We start from the raw sequence: 18755 nt of genomic DNA, 5'->3' as shown, positions 1-18755 counted from the left end.
CCCTTTGGTCTCCACAGGTTCCCCCATCTTTCCTGTGGGTTCTTTTTGGGTCTTCTCCTCCCTCCCATTTGGGCACGAAAGTGGGAGGCCCCTGGATGGGACCGGCTCCGCAGCTCCCTCTCCAGTCTCTGATGGCAAACGCTGGAGTTTTAATTTGCGCCCTGGAGGAGGGATTCTGATGGCTCTGGAGTGCCCAAACATCACTGAATTACGAGACGATAGGACAGGTTTTTTTCAGAGGGTTACTCCAGTTAACCAAGAGGAGAATGCCCGGAGAGGTCCATGCAGCCTGCGGGATGGGGTACCGCCTCCTCGGCTCGATATGAAAGGTGGCCGGTAAAGGCCTACGTACCTGGTGGAAGAGCCTGCGCCCAGGGTGCAGGGCAGGTGAAGGAGCAGCGGGGTGGCCCCTGCCAGGTGGTGGATGGGGATCACGGGCGGGGCGGACCAGGGCCCGATCCCGGCCAGGCAGGGGACGGCGGCGGCGGAGTGGGAGATGTAGACATTTACTAGGGAGACTGCCCATAGTGAGCTCGTTGTGCGCCCAACGAAGGCGAGGTTGGAGTCTAGAGCCCCTCCGGAGCTTCCTATACTCCTCTTGTTGTCAAACACGCACTGAGCCTGAGCGGCCCAGCCTGGCCCTAGTGATGCATCCCTGGGACACGTCACAAAGAAGGGCGCGCACGCACAGCGCGGCAAGAGACCCCAGCACAGGGCAAAGGGGAGGCCCCTAAGCCCCGCCTGTTAGGCTCCAGTGCCTGGGACTTGCGGTCGCCAGTGGCGCGGTATAGGCTGCCTGCTGCCCTTGGTCCGTGCGCCCGTTGTCGTGTGTGGACAACCAGCAAGGCCACAGCGTGGGGACTGTAGGTGAGTGCCGTGGTTGTCAGGCCCCTCAGCGCCTCGGTGTGTGTCGCCAGCCCTTCCCCCAAGAAAGACGAGTGCTGGGGGGCTCTCAAAGTTGTAAGGGAGTGGCCCGCTGCCCCTGGACCCCCTCTGCTTCCCTGCGAGGCTTCGACCCAGCTGCATCCTCGCTGGGGCTGCCCAGGCTTTCAGCATCGCCCTCCAGACGGCGGCAGTTTCCAAGTGGTTGCCAAACCCTAACCTGACCGGATGCTGCGCCCCACGACCTCCCTTCCTGGCAGGCAGGTCCTTGCTTTCTTCCTTTTGAGGAATTTGGCAAAACAGCATTTACAATTTAGACCGCCCCTCAGGTCACACAGGTGGTGGTGGTTTAGCTGGGATTCAAGCCCAGGGTAGTGACTCCCAGAGCTCTTACTCTGAACTGTGGTGCCTCCTTACCATATATGCATCACGTGTTATCATCTTTTTCTTTTTCCTAGTTCTTAGGGTACTTAGCAGGTGCCATATTTACAGTAAGGAGAGGCACTGCCCAGGACCAGGCCTTCGTTGAACAAAAGCTCAAATCATAAAATAATCGGGACCACAATGGGTTCTGGTCTCAGAAGATGTAGGTCATTGGCCACCAGTGGTAAGTATAGTACCATCCCACACTTGTAACTGAGCCTTAAAGCCCAGAATTTCTCTTTGGTCTACTCAGAAGAATCCAAATACATAAGATTTATGTAAAGACTATATGTAAAAATGGAAGAGATTATATTCTAGATACTTTGTGGTCTCCCTGGAGGAAATTCACCTGTGGATTATTCCATATGGATTAGAAGCCAATTTCTCTGGCCTTCTAGGAATATGTCTGGTAAGGCATCTCACTATTGTCCAGAAAGCAAGTATGTCATTCATTGTACGTTAAGAGTGGAGCAACGTATTGGATTAAAGAAAGGTCAACACAATTTGGCCGCTGTGAGCATGCCAGCCAGGTTCATTCTTCACCTCACATCGTTGGCAGTTAAATAGAATTCTAGAGATTCTTATGACCAAGAGGGGAGAGATATGCTTGGGTGTCTGGCAAGAGAAACATGTATTCTTGTCTAGGAGCTGGAAGCTTCAGCATGAGGAAGAAGGTTTTAAAAATCTTGGCCTACATTGGCTTTTCTTAGTTTAATCTCGTTTCTGTGGTTTACTTCATTGAAGTGTTTTCTTCCTCATGGGACTGATGTTGCATATCTGGGACATGACATGCATAAGTTTCAGAACCAAGAATCCTATAGATCAGCAAAAAATACATATTAAAAATTTTATATATATGTATTATATTATATATACATCTATAGACACATAGTAAAACCTTGGATTGTGAGCAACTTGTTCTGCAAGTGTTCTGCAAGATGAGTCGACATTTCTGATAAATTTTAACTTGGTAAACAAGGGATGTCTTGCAATACAAGGAGTACATGATGCCAAATGTCACGTAATTGAGCCAATGGTTCTCTCTGTCTGTCTGTCTCTGTGAGTCTCTCTCTCTATTTCTCTGTGGAATTGTGGGTGATCGTCTCCCATGCTCCGATGCTCTGTCTCAGGGCAGGTGTTTGGCAGAAATCAGTGATTTTTCAGAACACTGGAAGGTGTCCACAACTGGCACTGGTGTCATTTTTGTCACTTCAAAGCACCTATGAGCAGTTCTTTGCTTTTCCATACAAGAGTAAGCTCAGGAATGCTTTGCCTCATTCTAGGTCAGCTGCCTGCAAATATAGACCCTTTCCTCTGCTGCCTTATTGCCAGTTACATTACATAGAGCATATGACAAGAGCTTATTAATACTGTAGTGCAGTCAACATGCGTTAGCGATAATGACACTTATCCTACACAATAACCCTTTTCTCTCGTCTCCTTCACACCAGCCACAAAGGGTTTCAAAGGTAAGTACAGGGTAATTTATTTATTTTTCTTTATATTTTGTATTTTCTTTATTATTTTGTATTATAGTGCAGCATTATAATGATTTTTATATGAATATTTTTGGGTTGTGGAACAAATCATCTGAGTTTCCATTATTTATTATGGGGAAGTTGGTTTTGATACACAAGTGCTTTGGATTACAAGCATGTTTCTGGAACAAATTTTTCTCATGAACCAAGGCTTTACTGTCTATTTTTTCATATTTAAAATAGCACTGGGCATAATTCATATTTTACAAAATTAGCTCTAGTGCTCTGGTTATGAGAGCTTCTATAGTATGTTAGAGCAATTTTGGACTTTCATCCCCAACAAACTTTGGGGTTGGAAGGACACAAAAGTTTTGCTCAGACCCTAATTCTGCTTGAAAAAAGAAAGGGGAAGTATTATACGTCCTTTCTAATCTCTCTAAGAGCAAAAATGTTTTCCAGATAAGACATTTAACCACAAGTCCTTTGATATCATTTGAGTTCAGTAAGGAAGAATTTCTTGGCAGCATTTGTTTCAACAGAAATAGCAAGCTTGTACAAATTTTGTGCAAAGATTTCTTATTAGAAGGCTAAAAGAGATGATGTCAAATATAGTTGAAAATAATAAATGACAATCGTGTTGTTTCCATTGTTTTATTTCCCAGGGAGGAAAAATAAAGCATATGATACATATTGGGGCTTCAGGACAATACAAAGAAATTTGGGTAAGGAAAGCCCAGAAAAATCTCCCTCTTGACTTCTCTTGTCAAATGGGAGTAGACTGATAAGATGTTTTTTTGAAATACAGACCATTCTCTTACTTGTCCTTACAGGCAAAATATATTTGATGGCAAGTGGTTATTCCAAGATAATTTGCCTGGGCAGATGCAAACATGTTGAGACAGAATTTGTGAAGACAAAATAATTTTTAAATGATTTATCACTAATAAAAATATTTTCATAAGAACCACAAATTGTAGTTCCCAGGAAGATTCCTTCTCATTTGACCATTTATGAAACAACAATCTCCAGTTATAGTCCATGAAGCCATGGGTGTGTATTCCTGATTGGAGTTGGTAGTAGTGACAATGAACCAAAGCTGACACCCTGTGGTTCAACACTCCCTCCCTGTCCCCTTGTTTTGCTCACCAATAATCTGTTGTAATTCCTACAGAGTTACTATGGAGGGAAGACTGAGTGACCCATGGAACTCATTAAGTGAACATTTTTTCCACCTAAAATAACTTTATCTCCTTGTTTTCAACCCTTATTCCTACTTCTCTTAACTATAAACACGGCTCAACAGAAGCACACTGGTCTTGTGCAGCCCCTTCTTTGGACAGTCTTTTCTTGATTATTCTATTCATCAGTCCTGCATTTCACTTTTGCCTTCTTGAAATGTATCAAAATCTTTCTGTGGTTGATGACTTCCACATTCTCTTGGCTTTCATTGGTATTAATTTTGGTATTTCAATGCTTGTATTAAATATGGTTTCAGGACGAACAGAAAGTAAATGTGTTTCTCTAGTCTGCCACCTTGAACTGAAAATACCTGTTGCTTTTAGCATCCAACATTCTTATATATACATATATATATATAAACAAACCCAATCTCAGCATTCACATTCAACTTCTCTTGAGAAATCACTAAGGATTTAGGATATGGTCATTTCTAAAGGGAAAATAATACCTATCTCATGGAGTTGATTTGAAGACTAAATGAGATAATGAACATGCAAATGATTTGTAAAGCTTAAAGTTGTCTAGGAGACTTGTGTGAGAGGCAAGATGATGGAGAAGTAGGGAGTTCCGTACTTTTTGCCCACCCGCATCTCTCAAAAAAAAAAAAAGAAGGGCTGAAAACACTGAACTCCACGAGTCTGGGAGGAAAAGAGACAGAGTCCACTAAGAAGATAAGCCTCATAGGTGCATGATTGTGAACTGCAGAAGATAAAAATGGGCCAGACCCGGAAGAACAGAGGGGAGGGAGCCCTTTCCACAGAGAGCCATGGTTTGATGACAAAAGAGAAAGAGTGGCTGAAACTGCTCATAGAACTGTCCCTGGAGAAGAGAAAAACCTTGGCCGGGATGGAGAGGGACCCTTCATCCAATTTGTAACCATAGGGCGTTCAGAGAGAGATCCTATCTCTAGCTGTGGCACTTTCTTTGTGCCGTGCGCCCCAGTCCCAGGCAGTGCCAGGAGAAACTGCAGCCCTACTCCCCCTACTCAGTCCCCAGCTGGGAAGTGGCCTGGCCTGCAGGATTACATTATAGGCAGGATCATTAAACTGCACGGACTAAGGTCTGGAAATGAAGCAGGGCTTGGGACATAGAACACGGCCCACCTTGACTATCCCAGGGGAATAGGGAGATCTGACCCAAAAGAATGATTTGCAATGCTTGGTTCCTTGGTTTGAGAAGGGACTGGGGTGTTGCCATTATTTTCCCCACAACCACCAAGGCTGGACCACAGGGAGTGGCCCTTGGGACCCAGTGGAGGAGAGACCTGCCTACCCCAACCCACGCCCATCCGCCCTAGAGAGCTGCTTTTTTTTTTCTTTTCTTTTTTCTTTTTGATTGGAGCCCGGGGCTAGATCAATTCTTGCTATTCAGATCTATTTTCCATTATCTCATTCTTATCTCTCCCCTCAGCTAGACTAGGCACTCTGGTCATTGGTTCGCTTAAACAGTCACATTTAATCCATTCTCTTGATGCATATTCTACATCTCTGTCATTATTGTCCTTTCTCTCTCTCTCTCTGGAATAATCAGACTATATAGTTTCTTTGGTTAACATTATCTTCATTTCTTTCTCCTCACCTCCTACCATAGTCTCCTCTTTCTCTCTCTGAATTTGCCCTTTTCGTGTGTCTGCCTGGTCAATGTTCAATTTCACTTTCTCCCCACCCCTGTCATTTCTCTCTTTGTATGTGCTCTTCCATCAGCACTGCCCCCACCCTACTCTTTATTTGTAGCCGGGACTTCGGGTTTTCTGCTTGTAGACTGGCCTTTGTCTTTTGTTGTTGTTGTTGTTTTCTCCATTTCGGTTTGCTTGTTTGTTTGATTTGTCTGTGTGTTTGCATGCTTTTGTTCCCTGTCTGTTTGTCTATTTTTCTTTTCAGGGCTACCTCAAGAAACATGCCAAAGTACATAAGGTGGAGAGTCCCAAACATCACTATGGGTAGGGAAATAAAATAACCGAAGGTACAATAAGAGAGACCAAGTGATGCCATTAAAAGAACCCTTGCTGAATGGACAGGCCCTGGACAGTCAGTGAGCCTCCTTAAATAGAGCAGAACTCGGAGGTGAAGAGAGCATAACAAGCTTTTAAAACTTACAAGAGACAGAAAACTAGCCAAAATCATGAAATGGAAGAACTTTCCTCTAAAGAAATTCCAGGAAGAAATGACAGCTAATGAATTGCTCAAAAACAGATATAAGCAACATAACTGCCCAAGAATTTAGAACAGTAGTCATCAAATTAATCTCTGGGCTTGAAAAAGGCATGGAAGACACCAGAGAAGCTATTGCTACAAAGATTATGGACCTTAAAAATAGTTGTGATGAATTTAAAAATGCTATAAATGAGGTGCATAATAAAATGGAGGCAGCCACTGCACAGATTAAAGAGGCAGAGAGGAGAACAGGTGAATTAGAAGTCACAATGATAGAAAAAGAGGAAGCCAAGAAAAAGATCAATTGATCCATGAGCATGAAAGGAGAATTCGAGAACTGAGTGATGCAATCAAACGGGACAATATCTGTATCATAGGAATTCCAAAAGAAGAAGAGAGAGAAAAAGGAGATGAAGGCGTACTTGAACAAATTATAGCAGAGAACTTTCCCAATCTGAAGAAGGAAACAGACATTGAAATCCAAGAGACACAGAGAACTCCCCTTAGACATAACTTTACTCGATCTTCTACATGACATATCATAGTGAAGCTGGCAAAATATAAGGACAAAGGAAGAGTTCTGAAAGCAGTTAGGGAAAAAGGGTGCTAACATACAAAGGGAGACCTATTAGAGTAGTTGCAGACCTATCTACTGAAACTTGACAGGCTAGAACAGAATGGCAGGAAATCTTCAATGTGATGAACAGAAAAAATATGCAGCCAAGAATCCTCTATCCAGCAAGCCTGTCATTCAGAATAGGAGAAATCAAGGTTTTCCCAAATCAACAAAAATCGAAAGAATTCATCACCAGTAAGCCAGCCCTACAGGAAATCCTAAGGGGGACTCTATGAGGGAAATGATGCAAAGAACACATGGTCCCAGCGACACCACTACAAGCATGAATCCTACAGAGAGCACAATGACTCTAAACCCATATTTTTCAATAATAACACTGAATGTAAATGGACTAAATGCTCCAACCAATAGACAGAGGGTATCTGAATGGATTTAAAAAAAAATCCATCTCTTTGCTCTCTATAAGAGACTCATTTTAGAACTGAAGACACCTTCAGATTGAAAGTAAGGGCATGGAGAAATATCTATCAGGCTATTGGAAATCAAAAGAAAGTCGGAGTAGCCATACTTAAATCAGACAAACTGGACTTTAATATAAAGGCAGTGACAAAGGATGAAGAAGGGCATTCTGTAATAATTCAGGGTCTATCCATCAGGAAGAGCTAACAATTATAAATGTCTAGGCACTGAATTGGGATGCACCCAACTACCTAAAACAATTAATCATAAACAGAAACTATCTTATTGATAAGGATGTGCTAATTGCAGGAGACTTTAATACACCACTTACAGCAATGGATAGATCAACTAGACAGAAAATCATGAAAGAAACAATGGACGTGAACAACACATTGGACCAGATTGATTTGACAGATGTATTAAGAACTACACATCCTGAGGCTATGGAATACATTTTTTTCTTAGGTGCGCATGGCACATTCTCCAAGATAGATCACAAATTGGCTCATAAAGTGGCCCTCAATAAATATAAGAGAATTGAGATCATACCATGCACACTTTCAAATCACAATGCTATGAAAGTTGAAATCAATCACAGGAAAAAAATCTGGAAAACCTCCAAAAACATGGAGGTTAAAGAACACCCTCCTAAAGAAGGAAGGGGCCAATCAGGCAATTGGAAATTAAAAATATATGTAAACAAATGAAAATGAGATACAACAATCCAAACTCTTGGGGATGCAGCAAAGGCAGTCCTAAGAGGAAAGTACATTGCACTCCAGGCCTATTTCAAGAAACTAGAAAAAGCGCACATACAAAATCCAACAGTGCACCTAAAGGAACTAGAAGCAGAGGAGCAAGAGTACCCTAAACCCTGCAGAAGAAGAGAAATAATAAAGATCAGGGCAGAAATAAACAATATAGAATCCAAAAAAACCCAGTTGAATAGATCAATGAAACCAAGAGTTGGTTTTTTGAAAAAATAAACAAAATGGAGAAAGCTCAACCTAGGCTTCTCAAAAAAAGAGAGAGCACCCAAATAGACAAAACCATGAATGAAAATGGATTTATTACAACCAATCCCTCAGAAATACAAGCAATTATCAGGGAATACTATGAAAAATTATATGCCAACAAACTGCACAACCTAGAAGAAATGAACTTACTAGACATTTCTACAGATTATCTAGCTATCATCTTAAAACAAACATACCTAAATGAAACTATATTGTATGCCAATTATAGAGGAGGAAAAAGAATGTTCTTTCTACCCTTTTGTGTTCTTAGCTGAGAACCCTGTAATAAAAGAAGACAATTTAACGAGAAAAACAGAGGTTTATTAATATGTATACCTCATGTACACATGAGAGATGCAGAGGGAAATAGAGTGGCTTAGAATTCAGGCTTAAATAGCATCTTAATAGGGAAAAGGCGGTGCACTATAGGCATCTGAGAGGAGAGTTATGATTTTTAGAAAAGATGAATGGGCCCTTAGAAGAAGAGATGGGAGGTTTATGGCAAAGTTTTTCTGGGTGTGTTCACATTCTAATCTCTCCTTGACAAAGGCCTGTCTTTCCTGGTTGATGAAACTCCTAGGGAGGGGTTTTATGACAGCTGATTTCCTTTGGAGTATCTGTCTTTAGGCAGATAAGGAAATGCAGGAACAGTTCCTCCTTGAATTTGCTGTTTTTTGAAAATGACTACAGCTCAAAATAATCAGTATATTAAACCAGCATATTTTGAGGTGGCATGTCATCAACTCCTACAGTCACATTTTGAGGTAGCATATTAAATTTTTTTACATTTACTTACTTAGTTTTTTTTGAGAGAGACAGAGATAGCACGAGTGGTGAAGGGGCAGAGAGAGAGAGGCAGAGAGATTCTGTAGCAGGGTCTGCGCTGACAGCCTGCATGGAGCTCGAAACTGTGAAATCATGACCTCAGCGGAAACCAAGAGTCAGACACTTAACCGACTGGGGTAGCATATTAAATTCAGAAAGTGTAGGATTGGCGAGCTACGTGTCCAGCCTGAAAATGGGTGTTCTCTAGGAAGCGAGCTCAGAGAGTGCTAGCCTAACTACTGATTCTCTACAAGAGACCCCATATGTAATGTCTACTGACAGCTACAAGCTTCAAGACATTTTCAAATCCAGAAGGTAGTATTGGCTACTCCCAGTTGAGCTAGGAAAGACTCCTGGAAGACCCCATCTTTCATTTGAATAAGATAGAAAATGACATGGTGTTATTGTCTCACAAGCCCCTAGGCATTTGAAGTGAAGTTTCAGGAGGCGAACACTTGATCCTGAGCTGTGGAAACAGAGTTTCCAGGGGGAGTGAGATTTGTTTGAATTTGTATAGTGGTGGGTTTCTCAGATGGCTTTGGGGGTGGGAGTTCAATGGGTAATAGGGAGGGGGGACGAATAAAAAGGCAGCCTTTCTTATTATAATCTACATCCTGTCACTTAAGGCCATGCGTCTGATTATTTCTCTTTCACGCATGGGTACCCTGTTTGCTGAAGGTGTTGTGAAAAGTTGCCAAGAGATAAATTCAACTGTTTATGAGAATCGTTACGTGGTTCTGTGTTTATTTCCCTGGCACCCTCCAAGATGTCTAATTTGAAGCTGAGGATCTGCTTTCTGGTGCTTGTAAGTAAAAGTATTTCAATATGTCTTAAACACATTGTTTAGAGAATGTATACAAAACAAGATGCCTTTGTAGCACTAGGGAATCTACAAGAAGAAGGAAAGGAAACTTTTTATGTGACTACTGCTAACATTTATTGTGTGACTGGGATCGTGTTACTGTCTCTCAGCGCTGGTTATAAAGATGATAATTAAGTAGGCAGTCCCTGTAGGCTCCCTACCAACTTAGAAGCATTTCTCCTTCTCAGGTTTCAGCTACTACTTCTCCTAAGTGGGCTTCAGAAAAACAGAATAAGAAGACCTTTGAAGCCACACAATGTCTGGTCTGTCTTGGCTAACTGTGTCATAATATGACTGATATTATAGCAGGTAGCAGGAAAATACGTGTCAAGAACAATACAATTCCACATTTCGTTGATAGCAGGGAACAGAATGTGCACTTGGACTACCATTCTCACGTACAATCACTTCTTCACAGACTAGAGAAGGTGGTGGCTGGTCAACTATTGACTGGAAGTTGCTACCAAAATGGCTGTCATGCAAGTACTAGTTTATTAAAGTAATATTTAAAAAAACTGAGCCTTTTAGCTCAAAAGCATACACTCCAATATTCCTCTTTTCCTTCACCCAGGCTCCAGTAACTCATCTCAGGACTCCTAAGATGACATTTAGTCTGGTTCTCCAACATGTGTGTTTAATGGAAAGACAAAGCCTAACAATCATTGGAATGGGTTAGCAAGACTACGACTTATCTACTAAGTATCTTTCTGTGTTTAGCTAAGAAGCTCTTGCTTTCCCATTTTTCTATAAAGAAAAGTATTCCTAGATCACTCTGGTTAGTAGGTAAAGGAAAGGTAAGAAAAAAGAAGTCAGGATTGCCTCATTTAGTTGTGTAAAAAAAGGAGCTCCCTGTGAATTTGTGGCATTAAAGTCTACAGATTCACGTGCTTTTCTAATAAAGTTGGTAAATTTTGCCTCAGTATCCCATTTCTTTTCAACAAGAGAGTTTCAGCTTTGAATCATTTCACTGGGGTATAATCTGTTCTACATGGTTCTCAGTCTTGAAGATTCCTGATACATCCTGAAGGCACCAGGATTACCTTATATCCAGAACTGTTTGCCCAGACCTGTGGAAGATTTGCCTTGGGAAGGTAGCCATTTTGGGAACCTCTGCATCCAAACGCATTTTAGGCCAGTGTCTAAGACCACAAAGTGTCAAATGCTAAGCTGACCAAGTATTGTGTGAAGACCCGACTGAACTCTTTAATTCAAAAGGGTGAGCATAAAGAAAGAATCAAGGGGGGAAATCATCACTTCCTCAAATCTGATTGAAGGTTGAGAGGGATCAAGGAAAACTTCAATAGCTTGGAAACTAGTCCCCAGGAAAACAATGAATAGGGCCTGGACAAAAAGAAAGGAAGATTTGCTGATTAGCTTCCCCTGTGGAGAGAGTCTCTGCCACTTGGCTTCCTTTGATGAGATTACAGACTTCTGAAACTCATTCCCATCAGGAAGGTAGACATGTTGAAAGAACATCCTTCCAACTAGGCAGGGATACATTCCTTGTTCTTGGGAAAGTACATTATTTTGCTCTCTGGAATGACTTAATCATGTTTTCATCCTTGAGGCCAGAGAGATTCAGAGGAGTTTCTGAACAATCTAGTCTAAGAAGCTGAAACTTATGTGATGAAGTTGCAAGAATTCTAGATAGCCAAATCACTGTATTTTTATTTTTATACAATATTCCTCAACAGGGTAGAGGGATGTTAATGATCCTCTTACATTTCTTGTTCTTGAGTGTTCCAAATGCATTTCTCTTTGGTCCCTATACCCAACCCCAGTTGGGAAAGGAGGATACAAGCTAACTTTTTATTGCTTTGGATGCCATAAGCTAACAAATAATTTCTGTCCCCTTTGTTTTCATACGCCCTCAACACTCACTATATCCATCAACTCCAATTCATACCGTCATAATTTAAGATACTTAGAGTTGAACAGAATTTTAGTTTAGATTTAAAGTTCCCAACCTAAGCAGGAATCCCCATTCCTGACTTATGATCACTACATCTTCCTTAAAACCATCAGTGTAAGGGGATCTTCTGGGTTGAGTTGATGTATTTTGGCATATCTTGTCTTTAATTCACCATCCTCCACATACACCTTCCTTTTATTTCTCTGCTTATTCCAACCTCAAATATGTTTCAAGGCTCATTTTAATCCTATCATTTCCTTATGGACTTCTTAGACTAAAGGTGATCACAGAAACTTATATATCTAGCAGAATTATAGAATCCTTGTCAGTTAAAACCCAAAGGGAATGTACAGATTTTCTAGTATAGGTTTTTCTTTTTAAGGGTGTGAAACTGAAAATAAGGAAGGTCTGATAGGAAACCAGACCATATATTACATTTTGACGTCTTCTTTAATGCAGCTATGAACAGTTTTTTTTTTCTTTTTTAAACACTGTAAGTCTGTATTTTTTTCCTCTTAATTGCAAGCTTCTTGAAGGCAATGATTATAATTTCTATGTCTATGTATTTTGCAATGGTCTTTCATACATACTAGGTTCTAATTCTGTGCTGTCCACTAGAACTTTCTACAATGGTATAAATGTCTTAATATCTGCACTGTCCAATATGGTAATCACTAGCCACATGTGGCTTTTAAGCACTTGAAATGCTATTAACACATCTGAAGAATTGACTTTTTAAAGTTATTTCATTTTCATTACCTTAAATTTAAACATCTATAGACACCTGCTGCTAATGATTACATTAAACATGGAAGCTCTCATTCATTTGTTGATTCTCTGCAAGTGAAGAAAAGTTAGAGCACATTGGTTGACTCAATAATGTCTTAATATTGTTTGAAGCAGAAAACAGAGGTTTAGAGATGGAAAAAGCCAAGTCTCATCATCTCAATTAATAGCCCCAGAAAAGTGAAAGCATTAGATCAAGGTCACATGCTTAATTAGGAATAGAGCTGGCACCAGGGTCTAGGCCTCTTGGCTATAGCTTTTCTTTATTATTTTTTCATTGTTTGTCATCGTATCTTGGGGGAAGTCAGAGGAGGAATCAGGTAATAAGTAAGTAAGAAGAGAAAAACCTATAGAAATTTAAAAAGTATAGTAAGGATGAGTGAGGACTATAGATAAGGAAGAAGGGAAGAAAGGATGTTGTATAAGAGTCAAAAAATTTGTCCAAGTATGGTGATGAAGAAAGGCAAAAAAATAAAAGCTCATATTTTCAACCGTGGGCTGGTGTAAATGAAGAATCCCCTTTTCAATGCAAAACAAAGTTACTGTAATAAATCAGGGACCATTTCATAGATGTACCCAGGATTACACAGTGAAGGGAGTTTAGTGGTTACTGAACCATGACAAAGCTCTCATACTAATGAATTACATTCCTCAAAACCTTTGTCAGACCAATCAAAGAACTCTCTTTAAATGAGCATGGAATGTTAACATCTGGTACACCAAATGGAGATAACAGTTTCATCCAAAACCTCAGTTAGTCCAGCTTTTATCCCTCTCCATTGTCCCCTGATCCCACTTGATCCTTCCTCTTGCTTTGCAGCTAAATGAAGGAGAGACATCACTGAAGTGTTGGATTCTGTGGCATGTAAGAGACCTGGGAAGTAGAAACGCAGGTGGATGTGAATCGTCTGGAAGCCTCAAGAATGCTCCAGATGCCTCTTCTCCATACAGAAGCAAAAGCTCCAACAACCTTTCAGGAGAAATAATTTGTATAGAGGCTGTAGTTAATCAGTAAATAAGAGAAGCAACTAGTTTCCAAAAGCTCAGTGGTGTTCAAAACAGGATGCTACACTTTTGTTTATTTATTTCATAGTGTTTTGTATTTCATACAAAGAAGGAAAAACTAAGACTAATATCTGTAATATCGTGCTCTGTAAACTGCACTTTGTTTCTTTGTATCTTTTCCCTTTCTGGCAAGGAACTAAAATGACACAGATTTTCTTAGAGTGTGTGGAATATTTATTTTCTTATTAATTCAATGGTTGTTCAGTTAGGTGATGAGCATAGCAATTTTTTATTTGTTTTTTTGTTTGTTTGTTTGTTTTTTTGCACCTCAAATGCTATTTTACCTATGGATGTGGCACCAATCTCCAAGTCACAAGCTTAGGTTAGAATTTATTCAATAAGAATTCTAAGGTGGGGCCAGTCATCAGTCCTTACCAAATCTTATTCTCTTTCTGTTTTTCCCTCCTGTTTTCTTCTTCCAGGTTTCTCTATTTCTTATTAATACTACCACCTGCATTAGAGCTCTGTGGGAGCATTTTGGTTGTCCCTTCTCTCTTATATCCTACCTCTAGATAATTGCTCCAGCAAGCAGTTTTTCTTTCCACAGTATCTCATATTTGGCTTCCTTTTATTTCATTGCCTCCACCCTATACCAGGGTGCTGTTGGTTTTCTGTGTCTCCTGTCACCAGTACTTCATGAATTGTTCTTCAGATTGGGGCTAATTGTATCACTCTATAGCTCAACAACTTTCAGTGGTATGAGACACTTAAAAGGAAAAATGAAGAGAAAGAGAAGGGGAAAGGAGGAAGAGAAAGAGGAAAAACAAAGAAAGGAGGAGAAAGTTGCCAGTTTAAAACAATAGAAAACTAAGAAAGTATATAAGAATTGAACTTACAGTACTGATGGTGAGCCAAATCAATGCAACACTATATTTCATACAATAGTGGTGAATAATTGCTTTAAAATATTTAAGTTAGATTGCTGCCTTCCAGCATACAGTGAAATAACTTTCAGATTGATTAGAATGTTAAATATACAAAAAAAAATCTAAAGATAATTGCAAAATATGGTAAATAATTGTTTCAGGTCAAGTTTAGAAAGATCTTTCTAAATAAAATAAATGCAAAAGAAAGAATAATGTAAGAGATTAACCATAACATAAGAATTAAAAATCCACTAAGAACCAGGGTGCCTGAGTGGCTCAGTTGGTTAAGCTGCAGACTCTTGATTTCAGCTCAGGTCATGATCTCACAGTTGGTGAGATCAAGCCCCATGTAGGGTTCCCTGCTGACAGTGCATGGAGCCTGCTCTGGTTCTCTCTCCTCCCTCTGTCTCTCTGTGTCCTTCCCCCACTGGCACTTACTGTATCTCAAAATGAATAAACAAACTTAAACAAATTCTTAAAACAATAAAAAAATCCACTAAAACCCATTCTCAAAACTCAAAAGCAAAAGTCCATCTTGGAAAAAATATTTCCAGACACTATGGCATACGATGTGTGAGTGCATTCGAAATATAAGATCTCTTACAAATCAGAAGAGTGAAAAGCACTCCAAAAGAAAAAAAATTGCAAAGATTATGGAAGAGGAATTCACAAAAGAATATAAATGACCTATATTATGAAAAGAAAAACATCAGAGCTATTGTGCTTTTTTTCTTGTGTGTCCTTCCATTGCTTAAAGCTCATAAAATCCTCATTTCAGGATCAGTCAGTCAGTCGCATTATTTCCAATTTATATATTCAGTTTGCACTTCATAGTTTAATTCAGTCAATTTATTTGACTGCATGCTCTGAGATTTTAGAGTTAATTCAGTTGTAATCTTTTCCCTCCTTCCTAGACTGTAAGCACTTCAAGGGCAGGAACAACGCGCTATTTATTTTTGTGGACCCTACACTATGTTGACGTGTACAGCACACAATAGTCTACACAGAAAGGGTGAAGAGGGAGGATCAGAGAAGTTTTGAGAGAGGACATATCTTTGAAGGTGAGTTTTAAATTTCAAAACTTTTTTTTTCCCTTTTGTGTATGTCTTTTGGGTTAAACGTGGTTTAAAGGGAAGGTTATATAACTTAAGAGGAAAGGGTACTGAAGAGAGACAAGTGAGGATTTGAATACTGACACTACTCATCATTTCACTCTGAGCCTCAGTTCCTCATCTGTAAAATAGATATACTTCCTACTACTTGCATGATTATTAAGAAGATAGAAACCTACATTTGTAAAGTGGTCAGCATGCTGATTCCATTCTCTTCATATTCCCTTTTCTGCTATGCTGAAGTAAAAGTGCGGTAGCATGTGTGAAAACATCTTGAAACATGGTATTTTTTAGAATAGCACAACGTACTATTAATTAAAATTTTGGTATATATGTAAGGGTAAATTGCTTGTTATGCTTTTGTTAATGAGAAATTGAATAGAAGCAATGTTTGGGGGAGAAAGTTCAGAGTAGGTAAATAAAAGTAAGAAAGCACAACAAAGTGAAATGTGAGAAGCAGGTAATTCAAAAGATTCTATCACGGTGGAGTCATGTAGTAGAAATGACATGCATTTGGGGGTCAGGAAAACTTGAGTGTCAGTCTCAACTCTGCACAAACTCTCCATGCTACCTTAGGCAAGTTCCTTGTCCTCATCAAGATTCGATTTCTCCACCTGTCAAGCTGGGATTAATAACATTCTCATAGCAGGGATGTCGTGAAGACCAACAAGATGAGTAAATGAAAGCATATGGTACCTGGGTGATATTTGATAAATGCTTCGTTTTTTTTCCTCTTTTTTTCTTTCCTTTCTGAGATGAAATAGCTGGCCTGAGTCATCATAATACTGCTGAGTATTTATATGTTTAAAAGACCTGATGTAATTTTTTAAGTACCCAACCAACTATCAACGAGTGACTCAGGTGTCAGGAAGAAGAGATCCTACTTTTAAAAGTGCTTTCAAACTTGACCGCTGTGTTTACAATAGGATTTTTGGATCCATGCATGTCTCACGACACACAGTCTAAATCTCCATGCATATTTAGTTAATCTCAGTTCATCTTGTAGGCACACAGCCATCATTTTGCTCTTGTGAAGACTGAGAACATGGTGTACCAATTCTCTTCTTGTAGGGGACTCTCATTAGCTTTTACCACTGCCTGCTTTTAAATTTTGTGAACTGTAAAATGTAGTAGTATATATTCCTGAGTTGTTTTTTCCCACTGAGAGTATTTAAGTTGAATGTGTTTTTAATAGCATGGGAGGGAAGATACTGGTAATAAAGCAAAGCATTTGAAATTTTAAAAATAAACAGTACATTTATAGCAATTATGGAGGTCCCTTTTTCTTTAAATATTTATTTATTTGTTTTTGAGAATGAGAGAGAGAGAGAATCCCAAGCAGGCTCTGCACTGTCAGTGCAGTCAGCCTGATGTGGGGTGCGGGACTTGAACTCACAAACCATGAGAGCATGACCTGAACTCAAATCAAGTATTGGGCGCTTAATCAACTGAGCCACCTGGGTGCCCCATGAAGATCCTTTTGTTAGTGATTAAATATAGTATTATAGAATAGTATATCTAGAGTGAAAAAGTGCTAATCATCAACCAGCAGTAGTTCTTTTTTGTTTTTTAATAAATGAATGTGTATATTTTATTTACTTATTTTAATTCTATTTTATTTATTTATTTTTCAAAATACTTGTTATTTAGTTTTGAGAGAGATAGAGAGACAGAGCATGAGCGGGAGAGGGGCAGAGAGAGAGGGGGACACAGAATCTGAAGCAGGCTCCAGGCTCCAAGCTGTCAGCACAGAGCCCAATGCGGGGTTTGAACCCACAAACACGAGACCATGATGTAAGCTGAAGTCAGATGCTTAATTGACTGAGCCACCCAGGTGCGTCATATTTTAGATAGTGAGAGAGCGTTAGTGGAGAGGGGGCTGAGGAGGAGAGAGAATCTTAAGCAGGCTCCACAGTCAGCATGGAGCCCTATGCACGGCTCCATCCTACAACACTATGATCACGACCTGAGCTGAAATCAAAAGATGGACACTCAACTGATTGAGCCACTTAGGCACCCCAGGAATGCTTATATTTTAGAATGAACAAAGCATGGCCTATGATATTTGCCTCAGTGTATTTCACATAACAGTATATAGCAGAGTAATCATATTGCTATTTTGTCCTTAAAATTGCTAGTTATGGAATATGACTCCAGCCTCTCTTATATTTTCTTTCAGTATGGCCTTGAATGAAAAGAAGCAACATCCCCTTTCTGCAGTGATAAAACACTCTGCACACACCATTTTCTCTTCCTTTTCTTGGGTATGGAGATGTGACTTTGGTATTTCCTTTACCTCTATTCCTGTATCTTAACTATCTTGCTAGAATCAAACTCTACTTATTAGCCAAACTTACTTAACTTCAGATTCATTTCTGTTAGGGAATGTAGAAATGATCTCACTTAATTACTTCATTTAGATGATATGGATTTAATTGTCTCCATTTCGGAGCTGAGGAAAAAGAGGTCTAGAGAGTTTCAGAAATTATTCCACATTCTTATCCAGTGAGTGAGTTGAAATTATAACCTAGATCTGAATAGGTGTCAACACAAATTCTTTCTGATTCTGTAGGCTCCTGGACTTTTACACTGATTCTTAAGAGCTCTTAAATGGCCTTTTTATGATTAAAAGACTATGTAAGGGGGCATCTGGGTGGCTCAGTTGGTTAAGTGGCCAACTCTTGATTTCAGCTCAGGTCATGATCTCACTTGCGAGTTCAAGCCCTGCATTGGGCTCTCCTCACAGCATGGAGCCTGCTTCAGATCTTCTGTCTTACCTCTTTCTGCCTCTCTCTCTCTTTCAAAAATAAATAAATGCTAAAAAATATTTTAAAAGACTATGTAAGGATAGTCTTTTATAACCGCAAATAGGTGGAAGTGCAGGCTTTTGAGGGGAAAGATGAAGACTGTAGCTTTCACCATGCTCTTTGTCAAGTGTGTGTCACACATCCAGGTGGAGTTGGGCATTGGGACCTACTCCCCAGAGACAGAGACCACGACTGGAGGCAAAGGCTTGGGGGCAAAATTGTCTCTGTTGGTCTGTTTCCCCTATTCTTAGAGTGGTCTATGGGGAAACCAAGAGTAGGCTGTTTTGACATAT

At 39.9% G+C, this 18755-nt stretch overlaps 2 long non-coding RNA genes across 2 annotated transcripts; both read left to right on the top strand.

The window, feature by feature from the left end:
* Positions 1-724: 724 nt before the first annotated feature.
* Positions 725-3504, top strand: LOC120224673. The gene is made up of 3 exons (XR_005526633.1): positions 725-867; positions 1341-1489; positions 3446-3504. It is a non-coding gene; the product is annotated as an uncharacterized LOC120224673 (long non-coding RNA).
* Positions 3505-10817: 7313 nt separating this feature from the next.
* On the top strand, positions 10818-13833 carry LOC120224678. Its single transcript, XR_005526635.1, has 2 exons — positions 10818-11130; positions 13433-13833. It is a non-coding gene; the product is annotated as an uncharacterized LOC120224678 (long non-coding RNA).
* Positions 13834-18755: the final 4922 nt, after the last annotated feature.

This window comes from Hyaena hyaena, unplaced genomic scaffold (genome assembly GCF_003009895.1).
Source record: "Hyaena hyaena isolate Hyena2069 unplaced genomic scaffold, ASM300989v1 scaffold_1239, whole genome shotgun sequence".
NCBI classification, from domain to species: Eukaryota; Metazoa; Chordata; class Mammalia; order Carnivora; family Hyaenidae; genus Hyaena; species Hyaena hyaena.
This window is presented reverse-complemented; position numbering and strand designations above follow the sequence as displayed.